Raw genomic sequence first — 24,078 nt, 5'->3', positions numbered from 1 at the left:
TAGTTGAGAGACTCCATCAAACTAATTTCATCATGACTGCTCTCTTCCCTGACCCTTCTGTCCTTGATCAAGTCAAACTAGATTACCAAATGGTGGATTCTGATTTTAAATAGATCATTTCCAGAAAGTGCAAACTACTGATCAGTTTAGATGATACTTCAGCAAACTCCGTTCTGCCCAAGGCTGACCCAACCTGAACCTGAGATAGGTAGAAGTGTGGTCAGTCAGCTTCCTGAGGTAGAAATCACTAACCGTCATTAAAACATCACTAGAGTCAATCAGAAGTCTGTGTCAGGTTTGCCCCTGAAGTCAAAGTGCCCTCATGTGGAAAAAAAAGAGAAACATTTACCACACAAGAGGTTTGGTTACCTTTGTGATATTCTCTGGAACTGAATAAGCATAGCAATGCCACCAACACTGGGATCTGCCAGGAAATAATCCTGAAATTCTTAAACAAAATGGTTGTTTAATTTTTTATCTAAATTGTAAGCCTTTTATATACAATATAAAACTTTTATATTCCAATAAGTTGTCCCTCCCCTCTCAAAAAAAATTAAAAAATAAAATGGAGAGTACAATAGAGAAAAGTGGAAAATTTTCCAGGCAACATAAAAGTCCAAAAAAGAAACTTTAAACATAATTTGAAGGGGATCTGTGATTATGTGTATATGAATTCTCTCTATCCATTAGGACTATGAATGACTTATGACACTAAGTTGTAAGTAATGGGAAAACAGTGGTAGGAAAGACCATTTCAAATAGGTTAAAATATCATATTAGATCAGGGAAACCAGATTTCTCAATATTTAAAGAAGGGATTTAAAAAATTGGAAGGAAAGAAGGCAGAATCAGCACGGTGGTTCATGAAGTTGAGAAGCAATCTCACTCAAAGTATCCTGCTACAGGTGACTTATTCATTACACAGGGGGACACAGTAACTGGACAGAGGACTCACATCATCAGCAATGTGACCAGCTGATTCTGTGCCTCCTGATAAGATACACAGATGAGGACACAATATCACATTTGTGGTGTTTCTGCCCCAAAATGAGTGACTCAAATTGAGTCACAAGGAAACCTCAGACAAAGTAAAATAGAAAAAACTCCTATAAAGTAACTAGCTTGTACTTTTCACAATTGTCAAAAACATGAAAGACAAGGGAAGATGAAGGAATGTTCCTGGATTATAAGAGACCAAAGTGACATGACCACTAACTGCCACACGTGCTTCTGGATTGGATCCTGGACCAGGAAAAACAGTCACCACCAGAACAGTGCTGGGACCACTGGAGCAATGTAGATATGAACTTTAGGTTCTAGTATTACTCCAAAGTTCCAGTTTATTATCTTGAAGTCCCTGCTTTTAGGAAATACACAGTAAAGAACAATTGATAGAGAATCACAGTATCTGTAAGGTGTTTTCAAATTTTTTTTTAATAGGGAAAGAATGAGAGCAAATAATAAGCAAACGGAGCAAAATATTAACCATAGGCAAATCTGGGTAAAGGAAAGACAGGTGTTTTTATACTAGTCTTTTGATTTCTGTGAAAGCTTGAAATTGTATTAAAATAAACATGTTTAAATGCCATATTCTATTTAGAGCATTTAATTATACTTTTTAGAAGCATAGATAAAGAGTGTACCACCTTCCTATGGATTTCCTATTATTTTCCCATTGAAGCAAATTACCACAAGCGTAGTGGCTTGAAACCACACTAATTTATCATCTCATATGTCTGTTCTAGCTTCCAGAGGCCCCTGCATTCCACACCATCGCAACCTCTGTTTTCATCATCAAGTCTGGTGCTGTTGCCACTTCCTAAAAACCTACTGCGATTATGTTGGGTCCCCTAGATAGTCCAGGATAATCTCCACATCTCAGATCCTTAATCACATCTACAAATTTCTCTTATCACCTGTCCCAGGGTTTAGGATGTCTTTGGAGGGGGCCGTTATTCTGTCCATCACAAAGTAATTCAGTTTTTAATATGAAAAGAAACAATTCTATCCCCCTCCCAAATAAATGTTAAACAATAGTCAAAGACTTTTGGTTTGAAGAGGCAAACTCAGGCCTAGGAAGAGGGGATATGATAAAAGATGAGAACACAGGGTACCGAAGGCACTCTAATGTTCTAGATCTTAAGTTGGGGAACAGATTTAAGAATGTCTGTCTTGGGATGCCTGGGTGGCTCAGTGCATTGGGCCTCTGCCTTCGCCTCGGGTCGTGATCTCTGGGTCCTGGGATCAAGTCCCACATCGGGCTCTCTGCTCAGCGGGGAGCCTGCTTCTCCCTCTCTACCTGCCTGCCTCTCTGCCTGCCTCTCTATTTGTGATCTCTGTCTGTCAAATAAATAAATAAAATCTTAAAAAAAAAAAAAAGAATGTCTGTCTTATCATTCTTATGTAGTCTGTGCTTACACATCAATCTATTTATGATTTGGTTGATAATTGTTTTTAAAAACACACAGAATTCATTAAAATGATAGACTACTTTAAACTGATAAGGCTTACCTTTATTAAGGCCTAGAGTATTTTGAAAACTATTCTATTTAAATGTTTTTGGGAAAAAAAAAACTTTTAAGTTTATCTTCTCATTAGGGGTAATTGTAGGGAAACATGATCTTAGCAAACCTAGCAACTAATGCCTTGAACCTTTTTATGACAGAGTAGCCATTACTTCATCAATCAATCAGAATGAACAAACACAAGTTGTTACCATTAAAAATTGTGCAGGAGCAAGTCAGTGGTTGTCAGGTGTTCTGGGTGGGAGGAGGAGAGTAAATATAAAGAGACACCACGACAAAGTTTTTTGGCACGATGGATTGTTCTGTATTCTGATTATAGCAGTGATATAGACAAGAATCTTTAAAATTCATAGAACTGTACACCAAAATAAAAATGTCAATTTTACTTTATGATAATGTAACAAGCAAAAGCTTAGTGTATAATGCTCAAGAAAAAAAAAAAATTGTGCTAACCTATTTTGATCCAACAGTTTTAAACCTAGGAATTTAGCCCATGAGACATATCCATACCCTCACTCACATGTTCACAAAAACAATGAGTATATTCATGGCAGCAGTAGCAAGAAGCCTGGGCCCTACCCAAATGTTCGTCAGCGGAGGACTACTTAAACACATTATAATGCTTTCATGCATACAAGTCATTAAAACAGACTCTAAGTAAACTGACATGTAAGAGGATGTTGTTCCACAATTGGCTAGAGATTGGGATGATAAGCAACCCACATACTAAAAGGAGGCTAAAGTACTTGGAGGTCATGTGCCTCCTCAGGGCAGATAAAAAACAGCTAGATTGGCTGAGCTACTCAGCTGTCAGTACGTAACTGTCTCCAATCTATACATACACATGCAGACCTCTTCGGGAAACGAATTCGAGAATTTTCGGTCTTCAGATGACAGCCTTGTGGTGAGTGTTCTGGTTTCTCTCTTTCCTCATGAGGGGGCTGTCCCTCAAAAGAATTAAGTAAGGGGAACAGAGATGAGAGGTGCAGGCAAGACAGGGGTCCTCACATTTACTCTGTGCTCACATATCTCCTTCTTCAGTGGAATTGCTCATCTGTCCTCTGTGTCTATCTGAGAAGGATATAGAAAGAAACAGAGCTGGGCAAAGAGGCCACAGCCATAAGGCAGTCTATCTGTCCATTCTTGGGTGTGACAAAGACATGGGGGCTTCCTGAGAGTGAAACAATCTTTGAAATGTAACTTCCTGGGTACCCTGTCCAAGAGGCTTGGTCACCGGGAGAGAGGACCCCATTCTGCCACCCCCGTGAACATGGGACTATCACATGAACTGTTCTGGGTGGGAGCTGAGAGGGAATTGGAGAAAGTTAAACTCCTGCGTGTTTTTCATACCACAGAACTGTGCCCTGAGGAGAACTTTCTCTGGGATCTTCCTGAAGAAGCCACACATGTGACCCATGAACAAGGCAGTCTTTAGAATACAGCAAGCACCCTCTGAACACCCCAGCAATCATCACCGTAGTCCCCTGTGTGGGCTGCCATAACAGAATACCACAGAAATGTATTTTCTCACAGTTCTGGAGGCTGGAAGTCTGAGATCAAGGTGTCCAAAGGGTTGGTTTCTCTGAGACCATTCTCCTTGGCTTCACATGGTCATCCCTCTGTGCATGTGAGCCGCTGGTGTCTGTATGTCCAAATTTCCTCTTCTTATAAAGACACCAGTGAGACTAGATCAGGGCCCACCCTAACGGCCTCATTTTAAATTAATCACCTCTCTCAGGGCCTTGTTCTCCAAATACAGTCACATTCTGAGGTATCGGGGCTTAGCTTTTCAAAGAGTTTAATTTCAACATGAGATTTTTGAGGAAGGACACAGTTCAGCCTATAACAATCCTATAAATAAGAGACACTTGCCTCTCTGCTTCTTCCTCCTTCTCATCCCAATGAAAGAAGTAAAAGGGCAGAAACAGTGAAGGGTGACCCACACCCTTCTCTACTCCAAATCCTCTCACTGAGGCCTGCCCTGCACTGGCAGTTTTGAGGAAGAGAATGAACATTAAACTGAATGTGAAGGGCAGTCAGGTGAGTGTAGGACTCTTGGTTTCAGCTCAAGTCATCATCCGGGGTCATGAGATCAAGCCCCATGTCAGGCTCCATGCTCAGCGGGGAGTCTGTTCAGGATTCTCTCTCTCCCTCTGCCTCTGCCCCTCTCCCCCCACTTGCATACACTCTCTTAAATCTCTCTCTAAAAAAGCAATGTTAAAAAAAATGGATGTGAAAAAAAGTTGAATGTGAAATTTAGTTTCAGACTACTCTAGATACTTTAATAATAAAAAGTGGCCAGAGGGACACCTGGGTGGCTCAGTCAGTTAAGCATCTGCCTTCGACAAATAAATAAATAAATTCTTAAAGAAAAAAAAAAAGTGGCTAGAAAGCTATCAGATCTGCCCAAAATATCATGAAGGGTCAGGAAGGGAGATTTCATGCAATATGATGGAAAGACATGATTGGAAAGAAAACCAAAACAGTTTCCTGTTTCTGGTCTATTGAATGTAGCCTGTTTGATAAGTTGATCATAATATACATTGATATGGAAAGAAATCCATGATATAAAATTCACTGACTGAAACAGACTGGAGAACAATATGCGTGCTTTGCACCTACTTGAATTAAAACAAAACATGACAGATGTCCATTGTTCTTGGCTGCCCAGCATCCTTTTCCTTGACTTTTCCAGTAACGGACATTTTCCCCAGCAATGGATTGAGCACGTGACTCCATCTGAGCCTCTAGTAATATGTCATGCCCTGCCTAGGGTGATTGATGAATAACAGATTGAACCAGGTAGAAACATGTCCTGGGATTTTTCAGGCCAGAAGAACAAGGTCCCTTTCTTCTCTGGTCACAAAGTTGTAAGGCTCAGAGGTGGGAGCTGCTAGTGGTCATGTTGACAGACTCATGGAGAACACATTATAGAATATTAAGCTAACATGCAGAAAGATGTAGAAATGAAAGACAAAAACAGTGATTCCTGATGATTTTCAATCATCCTGAAGGCCAGTTCTACTTCTGTCTTTCCAAAATTTGGGGTATTTGTGCCAGTTAGGCCTTTCCTCTTGCTTAAGCCAGTATGCTTTTGTTCTTATCCCTTGAAACCAAAGAATCTCAAAAATAAAAATATGTGTTTATGTAGTATAGTTAATATTCCATGGAATATATCTAGAAAGAGATACATAAAACTGTTAACAGTTGTTAATTCTGGTAAGTGGCATACCTCTTCTTTATGCCTTCTTGTATTATTTTAATTTCTTTATATCAACTATTTGTTACTTTTGCAATAAAACACATTTGGGGGGGGCACCTGTGTGGCTCAATTGGTTAAGTGTCTGCCTTTGGCTTGAGCCCTGATCCCAGGTCCTGGGATCAAGCTCTGGGTCAAACTCCCTGCTCATCTGGGAGTCCGTCTCTCCCTCCCTCTTCCTCTGCCCCTCCCCACCTCGGGCTCTCTCTCTCTCTCTCTCTCTCTCTCTTTCTCTCAAATAAATAAATAAAATCTTTAAAAACTAAAAAAAAAAAAATTAAACAAATTTTAAAAATACATTTAGGAGATGGACAACACAAAATAGTATAACACTGATGATAACCAAGAAAAATATATGAATATACATTGAATAAAATTGGAAGATGGATTTAGAATAACGGACATTTAGCTGAACATTCTCTTTCCATGTAAAGTTGCTTAAACTCTTCATACAATTTTAAAAAGGTAATCCTTTTTAAGGTTCAAGGTAAGATCAGAGAGAGAGAGAGAGTACTACATGTGTTCAGGACAACCAAGCAATACATATGGAAAGAACCTAATGCAATGGGTGTGGCTGTGGAAAAGAAAAACCACAGACACCTTCAGACCTGCCTTGTGAGGTCACCTCTGAGTTAGGCCTCCTTGCTGAGCAGAGATGACTCCTCACTCATCTGCTTCCCAATGCAATACCCAATACACAACTTCATACCTCACGTAACTAAGACAAGGACATTGCTGGTCCTTGTCTTAGTTACCTCTCAGGACCTAACAAATTACCACAAAGCTTAGAAGCTTCAAAGAACAGCACTTAGTATCTCAGAGTTTCTGTGGGGTGCAGGAATCTGGGCAAGGCTGAGCTGGGTGCCTCTGACTCAGGGTGACCCACAAAGCCATGATCCGGGTATCACCTAGCGTCAGCTGAGGGTCGATCCTCTTCCAAGTTCATTCACTTGGCTTCAGGCTGGCCTCAGGTTCTTGCTGGCTATTTGCTGGAGACATTAATTTCTTGCCATGTGGGCTCTTGATGACAGGGCAGTTTCCTTTTCCAAACTGAGAGGGTCAGGGAGCAAAGGAGGGAAGGGGAGAAGAGCAGAGAGGGAGAGACAGAGAGAGAGAGAGAGAAAGGAGAGCAAGATAGAAGTCACGGTCAACCAAGGGGGTAAGGTCCTACTGACATCTAGTTTGTAGAGACAAGGGATAGTGTTAAGCATCCTGAAATTCACCAGACAGCCTCCCATAACAGATGCTTATCTGGCCAAAATACCAATAGTGCTGAGGTTGAGAACCCCTGACCTTGAGTGTTGAATGCTTGCAAAACATTTTATGTGCATTTCCTCAATCCTCACAAAACCCTATGAGGTAGAGAGGTATTATCTTTCTCTTTTATTGCTCAAGAGACTGAGGCTTTGAGAAGTTCAGTGGTTTGCCATCTAGCAAACAAGTAGGGGGGCTGGATTGGAACATAGGTCCATCTCACTCCATCACCAGGCTCCTCTCCTGGGAAATAGCGGGGAGAGGCAGGAAAGAGAAAACAAGGTCTTGGAGAGGGGAGTGGGGCAGCGCCCTGTCTGCCAGGAAATGTTCCAGACACCACTCTTAACACCTCGTCTGAAATTTGCAATGAGGTAAGAACATAAACCTGAGCAGACTCTGTTCTCTGAAAAGAGAACAGCTTAGCAAGGTGCTAGTTTGAGTCAGCGCCGAGCTGGAGATGGGGATATCTGTGGTCTTGAGAACCCACAGTGCTCACACTGACGGCATCCTCTGCTTTCCTGCTCTGGGTCCCAGCTGTGTCTCCAGATGAATCACTGGTGACTGTTCAGGGAGCCCCGCCAAGCTCCCCTTCATTCTGCTTTCAATATGGCAGGCCCGGTTTCTTTCGTGCCCAGGGACATGCCACCAATTAGATCACATAATGAAACGTCTGATAAATACATTTTACATTTCTTATCACTGCTGTCTGAACATGTTCCCCAACCCAGTCCCCTTTTCAGACTTCGGGATTTATTTCCTCCCGAGCCCCTCAGACAAAGTGGGAACATTTCATTTTCCAAGGGATCATGTCATCATGATATAGATTCTCTGGCCTTAATTACGTCCTCTCAACACGACTTTCCATTTGCAGAGTCACCCCTTTATCGGTGGTGCTCTTTCTTTTAATAGGATGTGCTCCTTCTGTGATGGAAACACTCAAATCCAGTTTCCAGTGGCTCTCCAACACCACTGAGAGCCTGTGAGTACCACAAGCCCTTTAGAGTGTTTGAATTAAAAATTTCTAGTTGTGTGAGCATTATGAAAGTTTGTAGTTCTTCTTGGAAGTTTCTATAAAAGATCCATTTGACAAGAAGAAGATTGTCTTCTTCATTCTGGAACTGCAAAAACAGACACACCTTTCATCTGCTGATAATCTGGTGGAGCTGGCCTGCCGGGATTTCAAAGGGCACACATTCTTTGGCTAAATATGGCCTTGGCGCATGAGCCAGCCTTATAGGAGCCTCAACTGTGACCACTTCAGTCTGTGACTGAGTGACTAATGTCATTTTACCTTGTGCATATCATGGCCTGAACAGTTGGGTGGGGGAGGAGAGGAAGGGAATGGAATTCTCCATTTGGTCACTTGGTGGACCAGCTGCAAGGTTGTATGGCCTTACTCATTGTCCTGCTCAGCTCTATCACATCAGCTACAGCTAGAGACAAACTCCAGGCTGGAAATGGCAACTACCAAGTAACAAAAATGCACAGGGCCCTTAAGAATCAATAGAAAAACATAGTAAGCAGAACTAATGAGAGAACCAAAGGCAAGAGAAATCTGGCTTAAATTAAACTTCCTTGGGGTGCCTGGGTGGCTCAGTCAGTTGAGTGTCTGACTCTTGGATTCAGCTCAGGTCATGGTCTCAGGGTTATGAGATCCAGCCCCATACTGGGGGCTCTACCCTCAGCGGAAAGTCTGCTTGAGATTCTCTCTCTCTTTCCATCTGCCCATCCCCCTACTCACACTCAATCTCTCTCTCTAATAAATAAGTAAATCTTAAAAAAATTTCCTTACAACTTGCAGCCCACTGAGAGATACCTGAAACATGCAGAGTGTGACCATCCACAAGGAACTCAAGGCTACATTATGCATTTGTTATGTTTTATTAAAGACTAAAAGTAACCTTATCTTCATAGCAGCTAGCCCCTCAAGATCCTGAAAGCCTTGCTTCCAAATTCCTTAGAGATTTAGCTAGCAAGCCCTAACCCCCACTAATTAAATATATAATGAGTCACTCCTCACAATCCCCCAGGGTCTTGTCCCCATGCTATAATAAAATCACCTTTTTGCACCAAAACCATCTCAAGAATTCTTTCTTAGCCATTTGCTCATGAACCTGAGACTTCAAGTCACATCACTTCATCAGAACCACACAAAAAGAACCACAAATCAGGTGACACTGAGGAACCTCTTCCTTCTGTCGTGTTATTTCTCATTTTGGTCTGGCTGGCAGTTTAGCGTTAGTGATCTGATTCAGGTGACTAGTTATCGGAAATTGATTGGAAAGAAATTTTCATTGAGTGATCTTGTTTTTTCCCCTTGGGTTTTTTTTAAATTATTATTTATATATTGTATGTAGAAATTTCATTATCTAGGGGTTTTCAAACTTTTTAAGCAATGACCACAGTCAGAAATTGTTACATTGTTGACACAGCCCGTACACACACGCACGCACACACATGCAAACAAAAGGTTCTACAAAAAAAGAGTCATCTGAAATTTTAAGAAATGTCAATAAACTTTAATTTATTAATTTTATAAAATTTTAATAAATTCTAATTTAATAAATATGCAATTTAGCTTTTCTAGATATTTATTCCTTTTTCCAATTTTTAATAAACCATGCTTTACAAATAAATCAACAGGAAATAATTTAATTTATATACAATGTTAAAATATACATGTATGATTAATTTTAATATAATTAAGCTTTTATTAAAATTTTAACATAATTTAAAAAAAAGAGTCACTCTTACTATGTATGATTCCTTTTAATATTTTCATTCTATTCTATTCCAATCTAGTCTAGTCTATTAAAAATTCATTTTGCTGCCCATTAAGTTAATTTCACAACACATCAAAGGAAGATGACCTGTCGCTTTAAACTATCGTATTACTTAAACTATGCTTTAAAGAACATCAATTTATAGCATTCTGATGAAATACAAACTGTAACTAGAAAGTGAATTTAATTAACATTTTTCGAGGGTTGTTTTCTGGACTATCAGTAACATTGCTTATCCAACTCTTTGGTGGAATTGTAAGGTACCCATAATTTCACACTTTTCCAATTCTGATGATCTGTAAAAATGGCATAATTAAATCAGACTCTTTTCTACATTGTAAGGCAGGGTCTTTGGGAGCTCCTTTTAAAGTGTTACACCCGTGAGGGTTGCTAAGGTGGGGGGCCATGGTGTCTGTCCCTGAACTCCGGTCATGGTGCGAGTCGACATAAAGGAGTCCATCCTGGAAACAGCGTGCCAAGGAAGGGCCAGATTTAACCAGATCCACCTGGATTCAGCACCAGGGGAAGAGGGAACCAGGGAGAAGGTCAAGTAAGATGGAAGCTGTGAAAATTATGGACAGATGGAGAAGGGAGCGGGGCATAAGGCAATCCCAAACTAAAGAGTAAAAACCTGTAGGGTTTCCTTACCCTCTTCTCATGGCCTTGGTTAGAAGCATTCCAAAGCAGCTTATTTCATTTCATCCATAAATACATCAGTATGTGTTTAAAAACAAAACCAAATTCCATTATCAGGCTTAAATTTTTTAATGATTTCTTAATATTATTCAATATCCAACCACACACAATTGCTCTAACTGTTCCATATTTTTTTTGATTGCTTTTACATTTTGTTCTCTCTCTTCAGGGTCCAAATAATTAGAGTCATACATTTTAATTGGTTGATTTGTCTCATAATTCTTTTCATTTGTAAGTCTCCCCCCTTTTTTTTGAATGGTAATGAAGCAAAATCCAACCCCTCTTTATAATTGAGTCTTCCCAAGAAAATATAAATTGTTTATTTTAACTTGTTTGTTGGCAGAGAAAAGTAGCTGCAAACTGGGGTGGGGTGGGGGGTCGAAAAGCTTGCTTCAGGTGATATGGTACCAAGGGTGATGAAAACTAATCCCACCTCACTGTCTCCCATCATTCCTGATACCTCCTCCATTAGGCTCACTCCCTTATATTTCTGAAAGACCTCCTCTAAAACACGACTGCGTTAAATCCCCTTGTGTATTACATTCTATAAACAGGAAATCTGTTAACCTCTGATACTCATCTCTAAGTTCTTTGCAAGCACAGTGTTTAGAAATGAGGGCCCAGAGGAGGAGAAGCCTAGTGAGCTATCAAAGACCCAACTCTCATTAGCAGAGTTTGAGCACTGAGTACACTTAGAGGCCTCCTAATTTTTAGAAAATTGACTATCCCTGTACTTACTAGTTTTTGTGTGATGATACATACTGGGATACGATGCTAGTTTTTCCATTTCCAAAATGAGTTTTCTTACACTCACTTGAATAAACTAACTTCACCACCACCACTGAATGGTCATTTCCAACCCTTCAAAAATTATAAAACATATCTTTGTATTTTTAAGCTAGCCAGCATTTAGAAACCACAGACTTAATTTTTTTTTCTTTTTCCTTTGTTGTGTCACTATACCTTTACCTTTGCCTGGATTCGTGGGCGACATGAGTACTAGAGAAATTATCCAAGAGTAGAAGTGCCACGTAACAGCAGCCCACAATACAGTGACCCTGTCAGCTGCTAAATCACTCCCTACCTTTATTGAGGGAATAATTTACATGACATAAACTACTTGCATAGTAAGGGCACATTTCAATGAGATCTGTTAAATGCAGATGCTTGTGTAACTCCATCCTAGTCAAGACACATAATAGAACATTTTCATCATCCCCCAAAGTTCCCTTATGTCACTTTGCTGTCATCTTCCCCTTCTCCGTTTCCAGGCAAACTCTCTGTTTCCCATCAGTAGAGGTTTATCTATTTCATATAGATGGAATACACAGGATACGTCTTTTGGCTTCTTTAGCTCACCCATGTTTTTCCAAGGGTCAATATTTGTGTTTTTTTATTGCTGCAAAAGGTTCAATGATATGGATACACCATAATTTATCCATTCACCTTTTGATAAACATTTGAATTATTTCCTGTTTTTGGCTATTTCAAATAAAGCTGCTAAAATGAATGTGTACAAGTCTGTGTGGACATATGCTTTCAGTTCTCTTGGTAAATACCTAGAAGAGGAATTGCTGGTAAGTGTAAGAATAACTTTATGAGAAACTGCCAAAAGTGTTTCCCAAGGAGATTGTGTCATCTTATACTCTCACCAGCAATGGGTGAAAATTCCAGTTGCTCCAACTCCTCACCAACATTTGTTGTTGTCAGTCTTCTTAATTATAGTCCTGCCAGTAGTGCATTTCTAAGAGGATCTCACTGTAGCTGTAGTTTGCATTTCCCTCCTAACGGAAAATTCGGAGCATCTTCCCATATGCCTGTTGGCTTATTTGTGTATCTTCTTTTGTGAAGTATCCAAATCGTTTGCTTACTTTTATTGAGTTGTTTTCTTATTATTGACCTGTAGGATTTCTTTCTATAGTCTTTCTATAGTCTGGATATAATCCTTTGCCAGATATACATATTATGAATTATTTCTCTAAGTCTGTGACTTGACTTTTTATTTTCTTAATGGAATCTTTCAAAGGGAGAATTTTTAATTGTTTAATGAAATCCAATGTAGCATTTTCTTAAAATTTTACAATGTATTCTTTTTATGTTCTAAGAAATCTTTCTCTATACTAAGATCAGAAAGATAGTCTATGTTTTCTGTGAAAAGCTTCATAGTTTTAGCCTTTATGTTCAGATATGTGATTCATTTAAAATAAATATTTGTGTGTGGCATGAAGTAACAGTAGAGGTTCACTTTTGCCCATATGAATACCCCAAATTTTTCAGTATCATTTGTTGAAAAGAATATTCTTTTTTCTACCTTCATTGAAAATCAGTACATGTGTGGGTCTGTTCTTGGGATCTCAATTCTATTCTATTTATCAAAATGTTTATCTTTATGCCAATACCATGCTCTCTTGATCACTATAGCTTTGTAAATAAGTTTTGAAGTTGAATAATGTAAGTCCTAAAACTTTACTGTCTAAAAAAAAAAATTGACTATTCCAGCTCATTTGCATTTCCATATAAATTCTAGAGTAACTGTGCACAATAGAAAGCTTCCCAATAACAAAGTAATGAAATATTGATACAATGAAATGAGAATATGGGTAACTCTAAATAATTATGCTGAGAGAAACCAAGCAAAAAAGAATACATGCTATTTGAATCCATTTATATGAAATTCTAAAAACTGCAAAAGAATCTATACTGATAGCAGGTAAGTGGTTTTCTGAGACGAGTCATGGAAGGGAGGTAGCAAAGAGAGACAGAAATGAGAGATGCTACAAGGAAAGGACAAAATTTTGTATGTTCCAATCTGATGTACCCAAACCGATAGATACGTTCTTGAGTGTGGTGATAGTGTCATGAGTATACATAAGTAATAAATTATCAGTTTCTACACCTTTTTAAAAAGATTTTATTTCTTTATTAGAGAGAGAGAGAGGTTGTGAGAGACAGCACGAGAGGGGAGAAGCAGACTCCCCATGGGGCTGGGAGACCAATGTGGTACTCGATCCCGCAACTCCAGGATCATGACCTGAGCCAAAGGCAGTCGCTTAACCAGCTGAGCCACCCAGGCGCCCAGTTTCTACATTTTTAATTTTTACGTTCATTGTCATTTGTTTTTTTTTTTTTTAAGTAGATATTGCCAAAAAATTGAGCTTTCAAAAAAAGCTTTCAAGGAATATAAGCAGGATGAAAATTAGAAGGGTTGGGAGCTTCTCAATAGCAACACTGGAGACTAGAATACAATAGAGAAATGCCTTCAAAAATCCAAACGAAAATTACTTCCAACCTAAAATTCTATATCCTGCTAAGCAATAAAGCAAGAAGATGCAATAAAATTTATATATATGCACAATGCAAAGGAAGTTACTTATGATTTGTTCTTTCTCAGAAGACTCTATAGTGTCCATAACCATCAAAACAACAAAGCAAATGAAGGAAGAGCATTTCATGAGATTTTAATTTCAGAAGATCCAACACACAAGAGAGGGAAGAGGAGTTCTCTGGATCATGGGAAAGAGAAAGCCCAGGACAGCAGTAGGGAGTGCAGCATTCTATAGAACAGGAGTTGTAAGAAAACAAGTAAAAAATAAATAAATCAGAGTGCCTGGGTGGCTCAGTATTTAAGTGTCTGGCTTCAGCTTAAGTCATAATCCTGGGGTCCTGGGATCAAGCCTCACATTGGGCTCCCCACTCAGTGGGAAGCCTGCTTTTTCCTATCCCACTCCCCCCACTTGTGTTCCCTCTATTAATAAATAAAATCTTTAAATAAATATATATATATTAATGTGGATTAAAATAAAAATAATAATAAAGAGCAGGAGTTGCAAATAAACAGAAGCTCCAAGGGGGTTTCCTTTTTTAAAAAACCAACAGGAGACTATCTCTATGTTCTATAATGTAGGAAATTGTTTTGAGAGGCTGGTGGGGCAAGTCAGAAGCATTAGCAATAGATACAAATAAAACAAAACCCATGATTTTCTTTCTGTGCTTCAGATTAGAGAAGTTATGTACTTTTCAATTCTAGAATTTCTATGTGAATATTTATATATCATTTTCTCTGTTGAAATTCCCTAGCAACTCACTCATCAAGACATAATTTTCTTTAACTCTTCCATATTTTTTCACTTTTTCTCTCAAGATATTTATAATAGCTGCTCTAAAGTTTGGTCTGGTAAATCCCAAATCTGAGCCATCTTGGAGCTGATAATCATTGGCCTCTTTTGTTCTTAACTATAGACCATGTTTTCCTGTTTCTTGCATATCTGGTAATTTTTTACTGTTTATTAGGTATCATTCATGATACTTTGTAGAGACTCTGGATTTTGTTATCATTCTTAAAAGAGAGTTTGTTTTTGTCCTAGTAGGCAGATCAACTACTGGCTGATCATCTTGAACTTGTTTAAGTTGGCTTTTCCTTATATTGAAGTGGACCTGTGAATATCTGCTCAACTTAGCTTGTTGTGGAGGATTGGTATTAGGTTTGTGGTTTTTTGTTTGTTTATTTTTAGATCAGGTTGAGAAACTAGGCTTTACTCTAAAGTTCAGTGCTTACCTCTAAGGCATGGTCTTTCTGGTCTGAAAGCTGGATGTTTGAATTATTAACAAGATGCCAATGCTGTCTTTCAACTCTTGTAGGATCTCTAACATCCCCCAGCCCTCCTCAAGCTTTATTATTTGTTTTATTATCAGCTGTGCAGCATTTGTTCTCTGATAAGCCTTGTATAGTCTTGCACTCCATATATACAGAGCAGTCCTCAGCCAAAAATTCAGGAAGAACTCCTTCCAAAACCTCCTGCCCACTCTATACAGCTTCTCCTCTCTGGTGCCCTGCTTTGCAGATTCCAGCTGCTTCAGATAGCCCAAATTCCAATCTGTTTCCTCAGCTCAACAGTACGACTGTGAGATCTAAGTTTGATTTTGATCCCAGCTTTCTGTACCATAATCGGAAACACATCTCCAGGCAGAAAACTGCAAGGAGGTGAGGCTTACCTCATCCTTTGCAAGGACTGTTTTTCAATGTTTAACAATAGCTGCTTCACATATTTTTTCTAGTTTTATGGTTGTTTACCATGGGAGGAATAACCCAACACCAGTTATTCCTTTACAGCTACCAGCAAAAGCTAACCAGGATTTGAATCAACAACCAAAAATGAAAATGTTCTCTGAATCTCTTGCATATTGTACATCCAGTTTTCCAACTCTATAATACTCATTTTATAGCCCTTAACATGAATATAAGTTTTTTAGTCCCTTAGGAAATTTAATACATTAAACTTGGAAAACTAAGCCAATTAGACCAACTTGGCCATTGCAAACACTGTACTGCTCTGAGATTGGCCATTAAGGCTGAATAAGTAATCAAAGCCCTCCTCTACCACCGCTGCTCATACAGTACTTTTGACTTTGGACCTTAGCTTACTGGATAGCTAATAGGGTCTGTTTGAACTTTGCATAATGGAGGAGTCTAAATAGAAAAAGAAAATATATCTGAGTCTATAAGAGGATGCACCTAGAATTGCACAGCCTCAAACAGCCTACTATTTGCGTAGAACAGGATAGTTAATGTCAAGGAGAATAAACAAAGGGTAACACTACCTCATATTTGAATAGTGAATATCTTAATTGGATCCAACACTAACCCTCTGAAAAAAAGGCAATAAGCTCTTGTCATTCACATTTTACAAATGAGGAAACTATGACTCAAATAAGTTCATTGGCTTGTCCAACATTATATACGTAGATGATGACAGAATTCAAAAACGCAAAATTACTGTGAGTAAATTTACTGCTTATGCCCTATCATAAGCACCTTTGGTCAGCCCTGCAAATGGATGGAAATCATAGCCAACTATGAGGTATAATTTGAGAGATGCCAAATTGTTCACCCCCTAATTTATCAGAGCCTAAAATTTCAGCATTAGTCATTAATTTTAGCTTGAGCCATCAACGGCCTGCTAAGATGGAAATCTAATTATCTTGTATTTCTACAGCAATTCACAATTTTCCAAATGTAATTTACCTTCAAAAATAAAACCTAACATTTATTATGAGCCCCTTCTCATGGTAGGCACTATTTTAAGTGTTTTGTGCATTTTGACTATTTTCTTAATCTATACAATAATTATAAGAGGAGAGTACTATAAGTATCTCCATTTTAAATATGAGGAAACTGCCTGGGTGGTTCAGTCAGTTAAGCACCTGACTCTTGGTTTTGGCTCAGATCATCTATTAGGTCATGATCTCATGGTCGTGAGATGGAGCCCTGTGTTGGACTCCATACTCAGTGAGGAGTTTGCTTGAGATTCTTTCTCTGTCTCTGCCCTTCCCCCTTTAAAATAAATAAATAAACTTTAAAAAAATAATAAATAAATAAATATGAAGAAACTAAAGTATAAAAAGATTAAATGTCTTGCCTAAGGTCAGACAATTAGAAAGCAGCGAAGTTAGGATTTGAGTCTAGATTCAGAGTTCTTGCTTTTAACCATTAAACTATTTGTTATGTTATGGTATCCAAGCCAAAGTCTTGCAAGATAAAGGCATTATTAAACCACCTTTTATAGATGAACCAATGGAGACCTAGAAAATTTAAATGATTTACCCAAGTTTTCCTAACTAATTCCTAATAATTTCCTAAATAATTATTATTAGTAATTCCTGACTTAATTCTGGTAATCACTACTCCTAATCAACTCTTATAATATGGTAAGACAGAGAATTATGGCCAATTCCTTATCAGCAAAAAGAGAGTTTGGGGCAAAGAAAATTCCATTTTGATGAAATCTAAAGTAAGATATTCTGAGAAGCTAAAAAAAGCAGCCTTGAGAATTTTTGAACCCCCAGATGGTGATGAGAAATATTCCTTTATTCTACAAATACTTAAAGATTCTCTAACTACATTAGGCGCTGTTCTTGGTACAGGAGACTACCTATGAACAAAACAAACAAAAATCCCTACTTTCATAGAATTTACATTTTATTGTAATATAAGAAAATATTGATGAGAATACAGAAAAAATTGCTTTGAAAATAAAGAGGAACAATATAAAGCAGAATTTTAAATGAATGCAACTGAATTTTTTGTCAAATCTACTCCTTCCTCAGTAACTCATTTATTTCCCACATGCTTCTTCCCAGAAACAGCCCACTGATATGTAAAATGTTGGTAACTTGAGATTTTTTCAAAATACAACATCAGCTTGTTGTTGGTATGAATTATAGACAGACTATGAAAGGAAGTGAGAAGCCCACCCCACCCCCCCCAAATAATAAGACAGGATCAGATGGAACTGTAAAGACAGATTTTACAGCATATCAGAACATATAAAATCTTTGAGAAAGTTGCCCCACCTTTAAAAAAAAATCTCCTAAGATTCTTTCTTTTTAAAGTCCTCTTTTAGGGACGCCCAGCTGGCTGAGTTGGTATATCACGTGACTCTTGATCTCAGGCTTGTAAATTCAAGCCCCATGTTGGGTGTAGAGATTACTTAAGTATAAAATCTTTAAAATAAATAAAGTCTTCTTTTAGGTTACTGGAGATTCTTACTACTAAAAAGTGGAACAGTGGCAGCTAGAATAAGTGAGGACCGCTGAGGGGGAGGAAGGCTGAGAAACTGACTCTGGTCTTGTACAAACTCTCTTCACTGCCCTCTCTTTAACAGAAGTCTATCTTCTCCAATTCCCTACTTGGGTTTACTTACTGATGGGTTTACAAACTCATCAGAACTGACGAGGGATGGATTCTGAGTTCAGGGTGGAAAAACCTCTGCTTTGGTTCTTTAGCCCTAGTTGCTAGGCAGCGGCTACTCCCACGCTGAGGGAGCCAGCTCTTGCTTTTATCCGTAGTTGTCAATCATGTGCACTCAGCAAGCGCCTCCATGAAAAGCTTATTTTTCTCCTCTCTTTTGCTGGCCACATCCGTCTCAATTTTGTGCGATCTCTTCAGGACCATTTTTAACTTTCAAAGCTGCATGACTACCAAAACCATATCATTCCTGTAGTTCAAGAAGGTGCTCTCCTCTCCCCCAAACAATGCCTCTGCTCAACAAGACAGCTTGAAATTTTCAGAGGGCTTCACTCTTTGGGGCCAAAGATTCTATTTCACATTGAAATGCAAATCCAGGCCCTGTCATTGACAGGTTTGGGTGAATGAATTTCTCAATTCACTTCCACTGGAAAGGTGAGTGTGGTAGAGGTGAGACAAGGTGAGCAGAAGAGTAACCTCAAGGGAGGAGCCGGGAGAGGAAGAAGCATTGGCAAAAGGAGCAAAGAATCCAGGAAGGGAAGCTGGGACCACAGATGACAAATCTTGTCAGCTCCTTGGTTTCCCCAAGGGCTGGTCTTGTATTTGACCGCTAAGCCATAGAATCTCACTAAACAGAGCCTGAGCAGCATCCTTCTCTCTAGCTATGTAAATCAGAAATGGAAACTACTGCTCAAGATGGAAGTGTGTAGAGGAGGTGCTGGGATGTGCTGCCGAGATCACCAATTACTCCCAGAAGCTGGGACTCTGCCCTCAACCATCAGTCCCCCTCAGGGACCTTGGCTGAAGGAAACTGCCTGACCAAGATCACCACTCCTTCCCAAGGAAGCCTACATCTAGTGACTGCTTAACATCCTACATCTGGTGACTGACTAACATGATAAAGACCCCACCGATGACATGTCTGCAGTTTCATTCCATCTTCGTAACTCCCCATTTGGCAGGTTGAGGAGGCATCTGTTAAGACTACATCACAGCTCAACTTCTCCTTGTGCCCAGTCCTATTTCCTTTCCTTCTTTTTCAAAAGAGTAGATTTCAAAAGTATGCCCTAAAAAATCTGCATGCCAATCTCCATCTCAGGGTCTGCTTCCTGGAAACCCCAAACTACAATAACCAGGGTGAGAAACTTCAATTTCCCAGATGAAGATAACCACATACTACACTGTTACATAAATGAAAAGAGTAGGATGACTTGGGCTGCGGTACATAGCAGCCTACCACATTGTTTCGGCTGAAACTGGGTAATTTGGCTCAGTGATATCAAGTAACACAAATGGGCCCAGAGAAGTCTTCTCTATTCCTTGAGGGAGGTCCTGGAAGCTTAGCTTCTCAGACATTAGACAACAACAAAAAACAGGTTATCCGTTTCATTCAATAAACATTCACTGAGTATGAACTCTTCATTGAGCACAAAATTATTGCTGCCATCTTTGTCACTGTCATCACCATAGTCATTGTAGTCTGTCCTTGTTGTTGTCACGAACTGGTTATTTCAAGTGAATCTCCTGACCTGGTATTTTGGAAACTGGAAAACAAATCACTATCCATTCATACTTCTATTAGGGCTTCACAGACAAAGATGACACACCTTTTTATTCTCTGTATTTGCTGATAGATGTATGCTTTGTTTCCAAGCTGTCCACTTGTAGTCATTTCCCCTCTTCTTGATCATCCCAATTGCTTTTCTTTGGAATTGCTTCACTTCTGCTGGGAATTTTTGAGTCTTAGTGATTCCATATATTTCCTATGGCGGAACTAGAATTTTGAACCCAGGTAAGATTATATTCTTTCGGTTTGCTTCCAGTGGTCTCTTGGAAGATATCCAGCCAGCCTCTATGGCTATTCACTGAGTCAGAGTGACTTGAGGGCTTCTCTGAGCATATCTGATAGTTCATGGTCCATTCCCATAAGCAAAATTTGAACCATGATATTTTCTCACACACTGCTCTACATTTGTCTTCTCTGATACTCAGCTGCTCGTTTTCTTGTGAGATCTCTATAATTACTTTTGCTGGCCAACACTTCACTCCCTCCAACAATGTGATATCTCCTGTAAACTTTGAAACTTGACTGCAGATGGTTTTTGCTAGTAATTTTCCTCATCATGAGAAATAACTGCTTCTGCTCTGATCCCTCAGATTCCATTACTTAGACCTCCATTATGTGCCATATTCCTACCTTTTGTTTCTTGCCTTTAATTTGTGTTATTTTTCCTTCACCAAATAATCCCACAGATTCCATGATGGTGCATACTGGGGACTGACAGTGCAGTGGCAATCACAGGGCTACCTTAAGATAGGCACCGATTTGGACATTTCGTGGAAGTACATGCCACTCGTTGGTTGGTTGGTCCTTGGCCAAAAGAAGCTGGGAAGACCTGGGTAATAACATGGCTAAAGCAGAGTTCATGGTCTTTCTGAGTCCAGACTTAGGCTTTGTCCACATCTTCCTTTAGTCCTGAGGTGGGTTCTGAAGGCCTTCATTGGTTCTAATCCTGCTTCACTTTCTGGTTGTGGTCTGACCGATTTCAGTGTCCTGGGTATGAACTCTTTAGCCTTCCTCAGGTTGAATTCACTCCCTAGTGATTCCAAATAGACTCAGAATAACCAGACTACAAAGGTTCTTGAGAAATTACCATCTTTGGGATGTGGGTAAGTTATCTTAGGAATAATGAGATCAATAACTTCCACTGTAGACAGGAATAACACTGCAAAAGTCATCACTGCCTTAAGATGTGATGAGTTAGCAACAGTGTTACTTCTCAAACATACTTTGGACACAATCTTGGAATCTTACTACTTATTAGAGACTGTGCGCAATAATCTGTTCTTTCATACTGATCCATGAAGAACTGGGAAAGGGGGCATTTTAGAAGGTATGAATATAAAATCTCCATTCTTCCTGACTGTGAATCATATCTCTAAATATAGACTTGCATGTATGTGCATGCACACGATTACAGCATCTTCCTCGTTGACTCAAAGGATTTTATTTCCACTTCTCATTTCTGGGATGTCACTGTTCTCTCTTATTCCCACATGCCTGAGTCACATACCTCTCTATTACCCCCTATAAGGTAACAGGGACACATTTACACAACCAAAGTACAGGGTATTTTTAGGAATAAGCTACTAAAGTTAGCACTCTTGGATCAAAACCAATCATATCATATTTCAGAATGAACCTTCTTATCCAATGACTACCTATAAGGCAGCAGGCAAGTCTGCATCTTGAAGCATAGGTATTGAAAACTGGGATTCAATGCTTTGTTCTTGTAAGTTTCTAGATATACTATAAATTATTTCAAGCTATTGGTAACAATAAGTAGAGAGTTAGATAGGTAAGTAGATAGATAAATGGACAGATATAGGTAGATAAGCTCTTGTGTTTATATGTTTGGGTGCTTTCTCTTCAATTATTTGACTTGATAATCTACCTGTGATTGAAATAGGCTGAGTGTCATGTACTTTTGTTTTTTAGAGAAAGAGATGGAAAGAGAGCATGCACAAGTGGAGGGAAGGGGGGAAGAAGGAGGGGAAAAGGGAGATGGAGAGAGAGAATCTTAAGCCGGCTCCATGCTCAGCGTGGAGTCCAACTCAGGGCTCAATCTCATGTTCAATTACTTGGCACATAGCAATATATATGGTAGTAGTATAATATGGAAAATTTTTAACTTAACAAGTCTACAGATAAGGAGCATTTGGATCTATGAGTAAAAAGGATGTCCTGCTGGTCTATGAGATTAACTTCACTACTGAGACTAAGTAATGAACACTTACAAGAACCAGGCACTAACACCCTATTACAGATGGTAGCACTAAGTCTTCTCTACTCTAGGCAAATCCCATCCTACTCCACCCCCATTCTGGCAAAATAATAAGAAGCACAGACTCATACGGTTACATTGGTGAGTGGTAGGATTAAAAAACAGAACTTGGGTCTGGGAATGCTTAACTTTCTATTTAAGTACAGAGGTCATAAGTTTTTCCTTTTCTTCCCCAGGAAATAGAATTTCAAAGAAATGGCAATGAACTAGGATTGAATCTATGATTATTCACTAACAGTAATATTATAATGGGATTGTGCCATTAATATTCCATTCCATTTCGTGCCATTTAGAAGTTCTCAATGATAATTTCTAATATTTTCCAGTGTCTTATCCATGAAATGATGAGATTTTTTTTTTTAACCTTTTTCTTCCTCCCTTCCTTCTACGGCAACTTAAGTAATTTTTACATGATTTTTCACTGCTAATTCTCTATAAGTAAAGAGAGCTACAAAGAGAAAACTTTGTTCCAACATGAACATTTTTGTTACACTCAGAGCTGTTTGTTCTTTTGGCATTTTCTGAATACAGCTGAAGAGACAGTGTGTCTATCAGCATGTGGTCTGTAACCAACTGCCAGACTACAATGTTATTCCAAGCATTTGGAGATTCAAGTGAATGGAAGAGTTTTCCCTTTTTAGTTTCCTGTATTACCTTAATTATGTAGAAGGATGAAAGGAAGGGAGAACACATTTGCCATACGCCGGTCACTTTCACATGCAGTAAGACTCTCTTTATTACCTGTGTCTGCTGTTTGGCTATTGATAGGCTCTTGCTTTGAGAACTGAAAACTGATTTGTGAAAGCCAAATATTATTCAATTATTTCAAACTTCCAAAGTTATCCTAACCATTGAAACAATAATACCCCTAAACATAGTCACAAGAACCTTTTCTCTCACACACAATTTTTGAGACTCATTCTATATAGGCAGTTAATTTTTAAAAAGTCACTGAAGTGTCCAGCTTTAGATGGGGGCGGGGGGCTGTGGTACATGTTTCATTGTATAGGTATGTGGTAAATGTTTCATTGTATAGGTATGAGGAGCTGGGACCAGGAGGGCACTGTATACCGAGAGCATATGCCAGGGAAAGAAATCCGTTTGCTGAGGCTCAAAGAACTCAGACCAGTGGTCAAGAGGTTTAGGTTCGAGGCTTGACTCTGCCGTTCTCTTGGGCAAGTAAATTCCCTGACCAAGTTTCACTTGTTTCATGGTATATTAAAGACTCTTAGATCTACAGTGGTTTTGTAAACTTCTGTTTGTATTCATTCAAATTTGTATCGTAAACATTCATTGAATGTCATTTGGTTCATAAAGACCAATGACTATATCTTCATTGAGAAAATTACATATGATCGAAATAAAAGTACTCAGTGGATTTTTTTCTTACCATTCATTGCACTTTCTCTGGAATTCTACATTAATATTACAATCACTCTTTTCTTTTTCTTAACCATTTTGATTGAGGCTTATTGATGTATTGAGGGTATAACATGGAACAGCTTTATTATACAAATAACTCTTGTCAGCTAAGCTCAATAGACTCTGATATTTCAGTCTGATCTCATAACTTTCATTGTTCATTAGATTAATGAAGTTCCCTAGTCATAATATTAATCTCTTCTCCTCCTCTAGACCCAGGGTAGAGTTGTACTTGTAGTAGGTTGGTGAGAAAGGGTCCATGAAAATGGAGGAAGAAGGAGTGGAGGTCCACAAAACAAGTAATGCTCTCATGCCCTCTTCCTCATTCCTGGGGCTGTTCTTCAGCTGATAGAAGGAGAAAGATATTCTCTTGCGTGACTGTGCAAGAGAAAGTGGAGGCCTCTGATCTGTTGGCTGTAAACGTGATTCTCTTTCCTGAGCAACCACCAACCAGTGGTGACAAGGCAGCTGACTCTTCATTGTCTGTCACCCTGGCTAAACCAGTTCATTAACTATTGACTTGGTGGGTGTGCCCACCGGTGACAGTTTG

The 24,078-nt window shown here is 39.0% G+C and overlaps 1 long non-coding RNA gene across 1 annotated transcript in view; it reads left to right on the top strand.

Moving 5' to 3' along the window:
- The first annotated feature begins 3,308 nt into the window (after positions 1–3,308).
- LOC116854593 overlaps positions 3,309–24,078 on the top strand; it is a 35,921-nt gene continuing 15,151 nt past the window's right edge. The window contains exon 1 of the long non-coding RNA XR_004380196.1: positions 3,309–3,429. This is a non-coding gene — a long non-coding RNA (uncharacterized LOC116854593). The remainder of the gene's footprint in view (positions 3,430–24,078) is intronic.

This window comes from Lontra canadensis, unplaced genomic scaffold (assembly GCF_010015895.1).
Source record: "Lontra canadensis isolate GAN:19392208 unplaced genomic scaffold, GSC_riverotter_1.0 scaffold3, whole genome shotgun sequence".
NCBI lineage: Eukaryota > Metazoa > Chordata > Mammalia > Carnivora > Mustelidae > Lontra > Lontra canadensis.
Note: the sequence above shows the minus strand (reverse complement) of the source record. Positions and strands in the feature narration are given on the sequence as shown.